At 38.1% G+C, this 13,725-nt stretch overlaps 1 long non-coding RNA gene across 1 annotated transcript; it reads left to right on the forward strand.

Annotated features, from left to right (window-relative positions):
- The first annotated feature begins 1,730 nt into the window (after positions 1-1,730).
- On the forward strand, positions 1,731-11,618 carry LOC129640312 (uncharacterized). Its single transcript, XR_008708744.1, has 3 exons — positions 1,731-1,841; positions 2,044-2,112; positions 11,254-11,618. It is a non-coding gene; the product is annotated as an uncharacterized LOC129640312 (long non-coding RNA).
- The last annotated feature ends 2,107 nt before the right edge of the window (positions 11,619-13,725 follow it).

Genomic DNA, 13,725 nt, shown 5'->3' on the forward strand with positions numbered 1-13,725 from the left:
TAAAGGAATAAGCCAAAGGAGTATATCTAATTAGTGAGTAATAAGTGTGACTCCTATTTGAGTGGCCTGAAACTTGTTACTAAATTTCTATGAGTTTCAGTTTTTTAATTCATATAATTAATGTGAACGATAAAAGATAGTGTCTAACACAGTAAAGTAGGTACTTGATAAATAGGATTATTATAATTAGTATTAATTATTAGTGAGAAAATATGTTTTCCATTTACCCCACCTCATTACTTGCTTATTGATGGCAGTGTTTCCTAATTGCAGTCTCTATTTTTTTTTTTTTTTATAATTTACTTCATGGTAGTTGTATCTGCAAACCAAATCCATTGTGACGATGGTAAACATACAGAAATAGCAATGCATTGAAGGTAATAAACAGGACATAAAAGATATTGCTCCCATAATTAAAATGGATTTGTAGTCTATCTGGGGGGATACAACATAAGCACTGATATGAAATGGTTTACCATCTAACATCATTAATAAGATTATCCAAAATATTTTAAAAGCTTAGTAAATGTTCACAAGCACACTGGCCATAGTTTAGGCTGGTTTAAAGTATTAACTATTACAGCTCTATAAATTAAGGACTATTATTATTCCCATTTCACAGATGAAGAAACCGACACCAGAACCTTAAATTGGTTCTCCAATGTCACACAGGTAATAAGTGCCAACAGGAGGATTCAAATCGGTCTCTAAAGGCCACGAGCTTAAACACTTCACTATACTGCTCTCATATCTATCAATCATGTACAGAAAAAATTCCTAAAGGGCTGTGGATGGAAAACTAAATGATTTCAAACAACAAAGAAAGACTGGACAATATACAAAGATAATAGATGCCTCTAAAGTAATGGAATAAAATTCCATGTTTCATTCATTAAAAGGGTGGGTCATGTTGAAAAGGCCAAGATATCTGATGATAATCAGTGGCATCAGAGTATACTATTTCAATCTCCATTTATCAGAGGCCTTTCTTGAGGAAGGACTATTTTTGCAATAAAATATGCTGGCCATATTGGAACAATATATTTGAAAGCCATGATTTTTATCTCAATAATCATAATAAAAATCTTTCTGTATACTCCAAGTCTTTCTGATAAACAATATGCAATTTATTTTGAATGATTTTTCATCTTGTCCAAATTTTATTTCTAATAGTGGCTTATGTTCTGCCACAAACATTTCTCAGATAAATTTCTTTTAGTTGTGAGAACACTTTCTTGGCTGCAATATTTCTCCATTGTCCTATCCATTCAAACGGGTTACAATAAAAATCCTATTATGTGATTTTTCATGGGATTGAGAAAAGAAAACATCATGAAGAGGAAAATGATAAAAGGAAGATATATCGCTCCATGGAGACTTTCCTCAGGAGCTTTCTCTGTAGCTGACAGCTGTGCATTCACATCTGTTTCAGGGCAACACGGAGGCGGTAAGGGATCACATGCAGGCTTTCTGTTTTGGTCATCCCAGTTTCCCACCATGAAATGCTCTCCTTACACTGCTGTAATGTAAAACAACCACCTGAGGCTGAGATGAGAAGCAGGGATAATCACGTGAAGCATGCCTCACTTATTTGAGACTCAGATCACTGACTGCCCCAGCCCTGTGTTTTCCAGTGTTTTCCAGGTAGGTTTCCTAGCTCAACACTACTCAAAGTTTGGTTCATGGAAAGCAGCACCAATATTAGCATCACCTGGAAGCTTGTTAGAACTACAGAATCTCAAGCCCCACCCCAGACCTACTGAATGGAGATCTGCATGTTAACAAAATCCCATGGTGATTCCTGAGCACCTTCAAGTCTGAGAAGCACTGCTCTAGAGATGGTAAGATGCCCAGTTAAAGAAAATATTTTTTTTCTCTCTGAGGTAACTGAGAGGGGACATATGAAAAGATCCTGACCAACAAACAATGAAAAATTAAAGGATCAACTTAAGAAAAAAAAATTTAAAGTACAAACCCAGATATATTTACCAAGCATTGACCTGCTTACCTATGAGCCTCAATTAACTCAGTTTCTTCCCTCAGTTTGTTGGGAGGAAATGAAGAGCAATACTAGCTCAGCTGTAGAAGATTCTCAAATTTATTATCATCAGAGTAAGTATTATTATATAACATTTATTCACTGTGTACTATATGCCATGCAACTTCCTAGATACTTTTCCACACTTTTCACTTTAATCTACACATGACTTTGGAACCTAAGCTCATAACCACTTACTTCCTTTCTGATCTTTTATCTAATGTGACTCTAGGATATCTTTTCTGGCATAATGTGAATGTACTACTATTCCATACCTTCACTAAGTGAGAAATATATTTTCCCATAGGCTCAAAATTTTCTATCCAAGGCTTCTTTGCCTATATGTTCTCCAGAGATATTTAGCCTCACTCCTGGAAGTGTCCCTGACTCTGATCTCCTGCTTCCCCATCTCCCACTCCCAAGCATATCCTGAATACTCATTTTCTCTGTCTTCTGGTTTAACTGGAACATATTGACTTAGCAATTGTTATGTTTGTTTTATTCTTTGTAAAGCTCAATGTTTTAGTCTATTTTTCTGGGTGACATTTTTGTCCTGATCCTTTTATCAGCCATGTAGCTTTTCATTCTAAGGTCTGTAAAGACAGAAGCTGTATTTGGTTCTCCACTATATTTCCAGAGTTTAGCACAGTGTCTAACATAAAATAAGCACTCAAAAACATGTGTTCACTGAACAAATAAATCTCAGTGACAGCAGTTTCCATGGAATGCATATCTGTGGGAGCTCTTCTCTATCTGTACCTATCCCTTAGATTATCTTGTCCAGTCCCACAGTTAAATAAATCCACCCCTCAAACTGTAACTTCAATCCTGACCACACCTTGAACTTCACACTCATGTATCCAACTGCTTACTCCTATCGGCCACTAGGTAAGAGAGATCTCAAGTTGTTCAAAATCTGTCCCTTGATTCTCCACCTTTATAACCCCACCTCTGTAAAGTGCATCACTATTAACCAGTTACTCAGACTAAAAATATCGTGCCCTGCCTAGTTCCTCTTTCCCTTCTATCCCATAGCCAAGTGATCAGCAAATTGTAATAAAGTTTACATTCAAAACACCTTCTGAATCCAACCAGTCCTCACCACTCTCTCATCCACACCACTATCAGCCTGCACCTAGGCTATGGCAATAACCTTTCACACTGGCCTCACTGTTTCAATTCTTGCCTTCCTCAAGTCCCTTTCTAGCCAGCAACCAGGGTAATCTTTTAAAACATAAATCAGATCTCATAACTCCTCTGCTCAAAGGCCTTCAATGGCTTCAATTCCTGACCCGGGAATTGAACCTGGGTCTCCCATACTTCAATTCACATAAAGTGAATTCACCACCATGGCCTACAGGGTCCCACACAACCTGTTCCTGCCTCCCTCAAAATCACTCAGCTCCAACCTCATTGGCTTGCTTTCAGTTCTTCTAATACTCCAAGCTTAACCCCACCTCAGAGCATATTGACTTATTAATCAATCTGTTCGCAATGCCAGTCTCTTCTCCCTAGGTTTTCTATGGTTACTGACTGTACTTCATTCATGTTTCTGTTCAAGTGTCACCTCCTCAAGAATAAGGATGACTGATGACCATCATAGCCAAAACCTATTCCTACTGCATTATACCATTCTTTATCCCTTTGTCTTGGGTTATTTTCTTTATAACATTTATACCTAACACATTATGCCTACACGTGTTTATTCATTTACTGTTTGCCTTCCCATTAGAATACAAGTTCCATGAAAGCAGGAACTTGGAAGATCTTCTTTATTATTGCACAGAACCCCTGGTGCCTAGAACACTATCTGGCACATGGAAGGCACACCAAGAATATTCACTAACTGAATGAAGACTGGTGGACATCACCTTTGTCTTTAAAACCTTCCTTATCCTAGTAGGTCTTCCCTGGTGGCTCAGTTGGTAAGAGTCTGCCTGTAATATGGGAGACCCAGGTTCAATCCCCGGATCAGGAAGATACCCTGGAGAAGGGCATGGCAACCCACTCCGGTATTCTTGCCTGGAAAATCCCATGGACAGAGGAGCCTGGAGGGCTACAGTCCATGGGGTCACAGAGTCAGACACAACTGAGTGACTAACACTTTCACTTGTCATCCTAGTATTCACTTTTCAAGCCAAATGAGTAGGTGCCCCTTTTTGTCTTTCATAAAGCCTGACATCTCTTGTGGTCTTCCCACAAAGATTAACTTTCTTATTGAACAAATGTATCTACTTCTTGGTTTATTTACAAGTATACATAATTATCATGCTCCAATCCCAATAAATGCTTAATCCTCCCTTCTAGTCCCATTTTTTATTCCTGCTGTCTAGATTCTGTTACCCTCATCAGTCAAGTCTGCTTAACATTACATCTATTGGCCCTGACTCCCCTCTGCCACTTCTGAAGCTGAACATGTCCTGCCTGGGCTTTTGTACCCAGGTCATGACTCTGGAAAAATTTACCAGTCTGAAACCCTGATAGGACTTCCTACAACAAAGAAGTGTGTGTGTGTGTGTGTGTGTGTGTGTGTGTGTGTGTATGCGTGCATAATCTATGAGAATACTAAATCTTTTGAAAGTCCTTCAGAATCCTCATATTTTAAAAGATTCCAAAAACCATGGCAACCATATGCTTCCAAGTTTTTAGGACAGCTCTTATATGAGAGAATTTTATTATTTCCAATAATGGTAATTTATTAAAGGACATATGATGTATGTATCTCTTTAGATTGTCAGAACGAATACATTTATGTATTAAAAAAAGAAAATAGGTCACTCAGGCCATGGTCCTTTTGCTCTGTTAGCCTAGATCCTGGATCCCCACAGACTTCAGCAATAGCTCCCTGGAGTAGTCTCTTCCTTGTCATCTTGCCACTAATTTTCACTAGCAGGGTGGAAGTGAAGGAGGGGATTTTCAACTCCATTAGTAAGACCATAAGAGTTTGCGTTTCTTCCAGTATATTCCCAGCTCTTTTAGTTGAACATGAAAACAACATAGGTCATGAGGACTGTAACTCAAAAAACTGAAGATATCTTTTCACATCCTGTGACTCCCTTTGTCTTACCTTTTCCTTCTCTTCCCAGTTATGTATGCCCCTCTTCTCCAGACACACATGTACTATACTCCTTCACACTACTCCCTGGCTACCAGGGGTTTGATTTGTCATACCTCAGCCAGCCAGTCATCACTCAGCCATCTATCCACCTAATCAACAAGTCTTTGCATATTACTACCTGCTGGGAACTGTTCTCGGTGCTGGGAATAGAGAAATGGAAGAAATGGATGAAGTCTCTAAGAGTCACTTGCTTAGAACATTTCACAAGAGCTACTTCTTTCCTTTATATCTTAAGTACTTAGACTGGCAGCTCAGTTCATATTCTCTCCTTCTGGTAGCACTGCTGCTGCTGCTGCTAAGTCGCTTCAGTTGTGTCTAACTCTGTGCAACCCCATAGACGGCAGCCCACCAGGCTCCCCAGTCCCTGGGATTCTCCAGGCAAGAACACTGGAATGGGTTGCCATTTCCTTCTCCAATGCGGGAAAGTGAAAAGTGATATTGAAGTCGCTCAGTCGTGTCCGACTCTTAGCAACCCCATGGACTGCAGCCTACCAGGCTCCTCCGTCCATGGGATTTTCCAGGCAAGAGTACTGGAGTGGGGTGCCATTGCCTTCTCCGTCTGGTAGCACTAGATATTAATAATAACAATAAAGTACCTTTTCCTAAAAACTTCAATAATTTCTTTAGAAATTCATTGGTCTCCTGCAGTCCCTGATACACAATAGTAGTAACAATAGTGACCATTTTAATTGCCTGCTATATTCCAGGCAACGAACTGTTTTATACATATTTTATCTTTTCATCCATAACAAACTAAGGTTCACAGAGGTTAGGCCATTTGCCTAAAGTCACTACCTACCTGGTAGCAAAGCTAGGGTATGCCTGACCCCCAGTCCCACACTCATCATTCTGTTTCATGCTAGATTAAGTGTCTTAACCCAAAGCTGAGTCATTTGCAACAACTGAGGGTTGTTTGAGGGACCTCCATGGTATCTCCCCACTCAAACTAGAAAGACAGTAGAGGACAAATTTGAAATATGGGTGAACAACCAGAAAGAGGGGCGACCCAGCAATAAGGAAAAGAGAGTTTTAGGCAAGTGAATGGTCAACGTTTTGATGTACCTACTTGAGCAGAAATTGAGTTCTTTATTATTTTTTTACATAGTGCCATTTGCTTTCCAGAAAAATTACATTTACTCTCTTCTATAAGTACAGGAGATTGCCGGTCTTCAGAACTTCATAAGAACTAATCTTTGTGAATACTATTGGCAAAAAAAAAATCTGCTTTTAATTTGTATTTTCCATATGTTTATTGTCGATGTGCATTTCTTTGCATTTCCTACTCAGATCATTGCCTTTTTCCTATAGGAGTGTTCACTTTTTTCTTAAGACTTATAAGAGGTATTTATCTATTATACATATTAGACCTGTGTCATATGCATTGCACATATTTTGCATGTTTATGAGTTGCCTTTTCATGTTGTTAATTGTATTTTTTATGAACAACTGTTGTTTGTAATAGATTTAAACCCAAAGCCCTTCTTCTGGGATTGCTCTTCATCATAAAATTAAATAGCCAACTCTATTTGTTTTCAGTTTTAAACTTTTACAACATTTAACTCAAATGTTTCAAAAAGTTATTTAGGTATCTCATGTGAAGTGGGACTCTAGTCTGAGGTTTTATGGTAAACTCCTTCACCTCTCGAATAGCTAATTTTCAAAGAACTATTTATTGAATTATTCTTTATCCCATTGTTCATGGCTTTTATAATCATAAGCATGATACTTTTTCAAAGCTATCTGTTTCATTTTATTCACCCTTTCATCCTTACAACCTTACCATACTAATAATTATTCTAACTTGGTGATACATCTTAGTATCTTTTATTGATATTTTAAACACATTTTTAACTATTAAAATCTTTATTTTTCCAAAGTGAACTTTAGAATCATTGTCAATAAGTAAACAGAAATTTTTGTTGAATTTATATGAAACATAAATTAAATTTTAATTTCCTAAATCAAGGATACACAGAAGAACTATACAAAAAATATCTTCACGACCCAAATCATCATGATGGTATGATCACTCACACTCACCTAGAGCCAGACATCCTGGAATGTGAAGTCAAGTGGGCCTTAGTAAGCATCACTACGAACAAAGCTAGTGGAGGTGATGGAATTCCAGTTGAGCTATTTCAAATCCTGAAAGATGATGCTGTGAAAGTGCTACACTCAATACGCCAGCAAATTTGGAAAACTCAGCAGTGGCCACAGGACTGGAAAAGGTCAGTTTCGTTCCAATCCCAAAGAAAGGCAATGCCAAAGAATGCTCAAACTACCGCACAATTGCACTCATCTCACACGCTAGTAAAGTAACGCTCAAAATTCTCCAAGCCAGACTTCAGCAGTATGTGAACCGTGAACTTCCAGATGTTCCAGCTGGTTTTAGAAAAGGCAGAGGAACCAGAGATCAAACTTCCAACATCCACTGGATCATCGAAAAAGCAAGAGTTCCAGAAAAATATCTACTTCTGCTTTATTGACTATGCCAAAGCCTTTGACTGTGTGGATCACAGTAAACTGTGGAAAATTCTGAAAGAGATGGGAATACCAGACCACCTGACCTGCCTCTTGAGAAACCTGTATGCAGGTCAGGAAGAAACAGTTAGAACTGGACATGGAACAACAGACAGATTCCAAATAGGAAAAAGGAGTATGTTAAGGCTGTGTATTGTCACCCTGCTTATTTAACTTATACGCAAAGTACATCATGAGAAACGCTGGGCTGGTGGAAGCACAAGGTGGAATCAAGATTTCCAGGAGAAATATCAATAACCTCAGATAAGCAGATGACACAACTCTTATGGCAGAAAGTGAAGAAGAACTAAAGAGCCTCTTGATGAAAGTGAAAGAGGAGAGTGAAGAAGTTGGCTTAAAACTCAACATTTAGAAAACTAAGATCATGGCATCTAGTCCCATCACTTCATGGCAAATATATGGGGAAACAGTGGAAACAGTGGCTGACTTTATTTTTCTGGGCTCCAAAATCACTGCAGATGTTGACTGCAGCCAGGAAATTAAAAGACGCTTACTCCTTGGAAGGAAAGTTATGACCAACCTAGACAGCATATTCAAAAGCAGAGACATTACTTTGTCAAAAAAGGTCCATCTAGTCAAGGCTATGGTTTTTCCTGTGGTCATGTATGGATGTGAGAGTTGGACTATAAAGAAAGCTGAGAGCAGAAGAATTGATGTTTTTGAATTGTGATGTTGGAGAAGACTCTTGAGAGTCCCTTGGACTGCAAGGAGATCCAACCAGTCCACCCTAAAGGAGATCAGTCCTGGGTGTTCATTGGAAGGGCTGATGTTGAAGCTGAAACCACAATACTTTGGCCACCTGATGCGAAGAGCTGACTCATGTGAAAAGACTCTGATGCTGGGAAAGATTGAGGGCAGGAGGAGAAGGGGACAACAGAAGATGAGATGGCTAGATGGCATCACCGACTCAATGGACATGTGTTTGGGTAAACTCCGGCAGTTGGTGATGGACCGGGAGGCCTGTCATGCTGTGGTCCATGGGGTCGCAAAGAGTCGGACATGACTAAGCGAATGAACTGAACTGAACTGAAATCAATTAAATTGGAAAACTTGGCATATTTTAGTAATTCAGATATCCTAGCAAAGAACATAATGCATCTCTCACTTTAATCAAATTTTACTTTATGTTTCTTTAGAAATTTTAGTAATTTTGAAGAAAATATAGGCTTTATATTTTTCTTGTTAAAGTCATCCTTAGAATTTGAAGATATTTTAAGTATTGCCAATAAACTTTTTTTTCATATTTATAATTTCTAACTGGTTATTGCAGAGACATCAACAGAGGAGTATAGCACAGCCCAAAGGGACTACATTAATAGGCCATTAAAAAAAAAAGAACATTGTCATTTAGGAAACATGTTCTCTGCTTGAAGTTGCCTTTTGTAGAATCAAAGAGTTATGATGTTACATACCACCCATCAAACTCAGAGAATTTAAGACCATGTTCTCATTCAACAGTCATCATTCTCAGATGAGAGAGCAACCATTTATCAAGACACAGGAAGAAAGTAGCTCTCCCCAAGTCAAAGCACTGGGACAAAAACAATGATTCTGATTAAATTATCAAAAGAAATTTTCACAGTCTGCAATTGTGTTTGGCAAGTTTAAATCCCAAATGAAATTTTAGAGGAGATGTTATGTGCCCTTGAAAAGCAAGTTTACAATGAAAATGCTGACAGGCCTTATAAGAGAAGACTGAGCATTTCTAATGTCACTTATGTGTAAATAACAATATCTGTATACATAGGCAATATATGTAAACTATGTTTTTTTCCCCCTGAGAATCACTGTCTTATTTATCATATTCAATGTCCATTATCTCCCTTAAAATTACCATTAGGGCATAATCAATCTACATAGCCATTTCAATTATTTAGGCAGTATATCATATTTCAATATTTCATACAGAAAAATATTTTCTTCTAACTCATTAATTATAACTAATGCCTATGATGTCTGAGCACAAACATATTAGCTACTTTTTTGTAAAGACTAAGGCTGATTCAGTGAATTTAAAATTCACAGAAGGCAATTTCACGCATAAATTCCAGGTTACTAGTATAGAAAACAGTTTAAATTTGGGGGAAATCAATATAAAGCATGAAAAGAATTCTTATTAACTGCCATCTGAAGTCACAGGTGAGAGACTAGTAAAGGCGTAAGGTCATTCTACTTTTCTAAACCGTTAATTAGTTTGTTGTGGTCATCTGTGATCTTCTAGCAACTTCTACAAAAATCACTAAGATTAAAAGCAAAGAGATGAATGTACAAAATGAAACGGAAATAAAAAACAGGATCATCCCTTTGTCCCAAACATAAGTACATACAAAAAAAAAAAAATTACATTGATGGGGGTATGTTAAGAGCATCACAGAAACCAAGTGAAAGATCTCCAAAGTTGAAGCAATTTGAACAACAACAATAACAAAAAATAGTATTGGACCTAAAGTATAAAATAAATATTCCTGAGTCCACACTGATATAAATGAATGACTGAATACATAAATGAATGCATGGACTTCCCTGGTGGTCCAGTGGTTGAGAATCTGCCTGCCAATGCAGGACAAACAGGTTCATTCCCTGCTCCAGGAAGATCCCACTTGCTGCAGGCCAGCTCCCCAGGCCACAACTACTGAGCCTGCACGCTGGAGTCCAAGAGCAATAACAAAATAAGCCACCGCAATGAGAAGCCCACGCACCACTACTAGAGAGTAGCCCCCACTCGCCACAACTAGACAAAGCCTGCGTGCAGTAATGAAGCCTCAGCACAGCCAAAAGGTAAAAAAGTCAAAAATAAAACTTAAAACAATAAATTACATAAATGAATGAGAGAGAAGAGACAGATATCCTGTGCAGTACCCCAAATAACTTGTGGTGATATTCTGCCTTCAAGGAAGTGGACTCTAACTCTACTCACTAAGTGTGGACTGCACATAATGATTTCCTTCCTAAGAGTATACTATAGAAAGGGGGGAAAGCATGAGTTTACAGTGAAAAACCCTAAGAAACACTATTAGAGTCATGTGATGCAAGGCAAATATCAACAAAAAGTCCTGCTGATAATATGTACCTATGATAATTTGTGAAGAAAATTGTATTTGTCTCTGTAGTCTTCCTCCCAAACACCCATGACCCCAGGCTAATTATGAGGAAAACACTACATATTCAATAAAAAGCCATCCTACAAAATACATGACCTATATGCCTTAAAACTGTCAAAATCATCAAAAAAAATCTGAGGAATTGCCAGAGTCAAAAGGAGTCTAGCGCAATATGACAAGTAACTGTAGTGTGGTAACATGGATGGGATCCTAGAACAGAAAAAATGACATCAGGTAAAAACGAAGGAAATCTGAATAAACTATTGCCTTCAGTTAATGAATCAATATAAGTTCACTAATTGTAACAAATGTACCATAATAATGCAAGATGTTAATAAGAGGGGAAGTTCTGTGTGGGGGTGTGAAGGGGGGCATAATGGCAAATCTCTAAACTATCTGCTTAATTTTTCTGTAAACCTAAAACTGTTTTAAATAAATTTTATTTTATAAAACAGCGGACGTCAGAAAAATTAGGAGATTATCCCAGATGGCTCAGCAGTAAAGAATCCGCCTACAATGCAAGAGGCACAGGAGACCAGGGTTTGATCTCTGGGTAGGGAAGATCCCCTGGAGGAGGAAATGGAAACCCACTCTGGTACTCTTGCCTAGAAGATCCCATGGACAGAGGAACCTAGCAGGCTACAGTCCATGGGGACACAAAGAGTCAGATGTGACTGAGCATGCACGCAGACAATAGAAAAGAAAGAGGAAAAAACAACTCCCAGACCTCTTGCAGGAAAAAGGGTATAAAGACAAGACCAAGGAGGCTTTTCCTAACATCGAGTCCACTTTGTATAAATGTCAATGTCGTAACATTGCTCATTATAATAGGATCAATTACAATATGAATAAAATCATAGCTTAAAAAATAACTATACACAGTAAAATCTTGATATAAAACAGTCCTTCTCCATCACCAGTGATGACAAGAGCGTTCACTGTACTTTAAATTAGTCCAAAGACTGTTTGGTTTCCTAAATGGGATGCCAAAAAGGGATCAGAGGGCTGAGTAGAGGTTTGTCCTAGAATCTATAATATCAAACCTGGATTTCTAACCATAGGATCTTAGGGCTCAAAGGACCTCAAAAGATCAACCGATCCAAGTTTATTATTGTCTGTAACATTTTACAGGGGTGTTGATCTTTTATAAAGATCTTCAGAGAGGGTTCATAAATTATCAGGGTCATCCACACAGTCAATTATGATTTTATCAATTACTTTGTAAGACTTTTGTCAAACTTTACCTGAGGTTACCTGCACTCAGATACTTTTTAAGATTGTTGGGTCTAACAATTAGTACCACTTAGGTAAAGAATCCACCTTCCAAGGAGGAGATGTGTGTTTGATCCCAGGGTTAAGAAGATTCCTGGGAGAAGGAAATAGCAACCCACTCCAGTATTCTTGCTTGGGAAATCCCATGGACAGAGAAGTCTGGGGGCTACAGTCCAATGGGGTCAAAGAGTCAGACACAACTTAGCGACTAAACAGCAGCAGCAGAAACTTTAACTACCCTTATACACGACTGGTAAATAAACTCTAAAAAACTATTTAAAAATTAAAAAGCAAGAGGAATGCATCATCTCAAAGGATGTGAGGATATGACATCCACATAGGGCATGATGAATGTTTTTCTGAATAGTCTGTAATATGGCACACAGTAGGTACTCTTAATCTGACTGTTGAATTAATGAATAAATGAATAAATAGGGCAGTCTTTCAACACCTTTGTTTAGAAGCTCATAGTTTAATCTCATGTTATGTCTCTTAGCAGGCTATTGGATCTGTTTAGAGTCTTTTTTGAGACAGAACTCAATAAAAATATTGGGCATGCTCTATGGGATAAAGCCATAGCAGGTGAGGAATGGAGGAAGTTGAACCATCCTCCTTTTGGTATTTCTACCATAGAGAAGCACAAAGAAGAACATTCAAGGCCACCACAGTCAAGTGGTAAACATGACCCTTTGGGACAGTATTCCTGGAGAGAAGTGAAAGATAGTGACTTCCAATATTCATCTAAGACGATTACAGGACATGCCAAAGAGAAAATTTACAAGTGTGTCTGGAAGTCATGGGATGAAGAGGAGATCCACCATTATTGGCAACTCATTCTGCTCCCTACTTCTCTTTCTATCCCTGCATCCCTTCTCCCCCACCAACATGAAAGCCTCTGCTTTTATACATCTTTAGCAATTTCATAATTATCTCTGCCACTATATGTGGCATCTCAAACTTTGACAATTTTGTTGTAATGTTATCTTTTCAAGTGTCTAGAGTTTGAGGCATCAAGTTATTCTAGACTATCCAAAATGAAACCTGTTCTGCTTACTTGTAATTCTTCTACTTGCTCATTCAGCAATACAGAGTGTCCAATGCATGCCAGGAACTATGCTAGAAGCTTGAGAAACAAACATGACTAGGACACGATACTCACCAGTCTATAAAAGATATAAAGGCACATAAACACATAATTGAAGGCAGTGTGGAGACACTGTATAGAAATATGCAAAGAGGGCCATGTTAATATATAGAAATTGAATGCTGCTTAGAGTTAGACTTGAGAAGACTTCACATAGAGGCAATATTTCAACTTGGTCTTGCGGAATGAGTAGGAACTTACTATGTCCCGAAGATGGGTAAGATATTGTAGATAAACGGAATAAGAGAGCTTCATGAGCAAAACACAAAGATATAAAATTATGTTTTACAGTTCGGAAACAGTGACTATGACTGTAATAAATAGAATGGTGGCAAATGAGACTATAGCATGCCAGATTAGGAAGGATCTTGGTCACGGTGTCAAGTATTTTAGATATTAATCTTAAGGTAACAAAGAATTGGAAACAGAAAAGTGACATGGCTCAATTGGTAAATTGCTCTGGCTATACTGAAGAGAATGTATCAGTGGGTTGTGGGACAAGACTGGAGAC

This window comes from Bubalus kerabau, chromosome X (assembly GCF_029407905.1).
Source record: "Bubalus kerabau isolate K-KA32 ecotype Philippines breed swamp buffalo chromosome X, PCC_UOA_SB_1v2, whole genome shotgun sequence".
Lineage (NCBI taxonomy): Eukaryota > Metazoa > Chordata > Mammalia > Artiodactyla > Bovidae > Bubalus > Bubalus kerabau.